This window comes from Anneissia japonica, unplaced genomic scaffold, assembly GCF_011630105.1.
Source record: "Anneissia japonica isolate Jap-2015-1 unplaced genomic scaffold, ASM1163010v1 scaffold6790_len54694_cov202, whole genome shotgun sequence".
Lineage (NCBI taxonomy): Eukaryota > Metazoa > Echinodermata > Crinoidea > Comatulida > Comatulidae > Anneissia > Anneissia japonica.
The window spans coordinates 48,409-49,700 of NW_022728125.1; positions in this window are offsets into that span (position 1 = coordinate 48,409).

The following is a 1,292-nucleotide window of genomic DNA, read 5'->3' on the forward strand; positions in this document are numbered from 1 at the left end:
GACGGGACATCGTCGTGGGAAAGTTGAAGAGGGAGACAAAGTTGATGCAAGCTCTGAGGGAATCGTTTCTGGTGCACGTCTCTTCCGAAAGGTTACCGGACGAGGGTGCTGCGATCGACGAATCGTTTCTGGATGACGTCAAGCAGTTCGTGTGCGACCTGATGACGATTCTGCTCTGCTATTCCGACAAACTGAATCGAAGAAGCATTTCTTGCTATCGAACTCGGACGAAAGTACTTTGTACCTGCTCAAGAGGACCGTGTACGGCGTTCGCTTTGAGAACTCCGTCGTGCTACTGCCTAGGTACCATCGGCTGAGACCACTTCCCGGAGACCGGCTGCTGCCTCGGATATTCGAGGTGAGCACGTCCCGTCTGACGGAATGTTCGAGTCTGCTGCAACGGATGATGGGCGAGAAGGTGTGCAGGTTTCGGATGAAACAATTAAATCGTTAAAAACTTTAACTTTTCGTCTCTGTTTCTTTCTTTTTGTCAAATTGTCATTCGTGTGCATTCGCGAAGATGCTGCTGCAGCTGCAGCTGCGGAAGCGGCGGCGGCGGCCTCGTCCTCCGATATTCCCCGTGGCGCCGGAATAACCGAATCAGGTTCCGTTTTTCTTGGACGATCTTCTAACCGTCTCCAGTTCCACGTACCAAGAGGTGAGGCGGATGCGTTTGCTAGCCGACGAACGCCAAGACATCTTGGGTTGCCCGGCCGAACGCAGGTTGTCATTAATGACAAGGACGAGCCGCAAAATCGTCGGTGTTGTTAAAAAAAATAAAACAAACTGTAATGGCAACTAGAGTTCCCGGTCTCGCCGGCACTTCTACCTCGACAGCCGGCGAACGATCGGCGAGATCCCGAGAGAAGAAGAGAAAGGCGCCGACGGAAAAGGCGAACGCCAAGCAATCTCGCATGGACGACAATTACGAGAGGCGCGTTCACGCGCAGCTGGCCGACCCCGAACTCACTAATACGGGTTGATGCGCATGGTTTCCACGTCGTACAGATCCGGATACGCACCGTCGGGTTCGATGATGGGTCTGTCCCCTCAGCTTGTGCGCGTAAACGGATTCGAACGTCGATTCGTCGACGCCTTCGTCTCCGGAACCGTGTGCGGCAACATGGAGACCGACCAAGGGAACCCGGACGGCGCGTGCGATCTCAAAAGTTTGTTCGAATGCCTGTGCAGTCTGCTCTCCCTGCTGGCGAAGATTCTCGAGACGAACGAGTACAGCGAGATGAAAGAGAGCGTGAGAACCATGTGCGACTGTCTGTTTCTCGGCGGTAGCT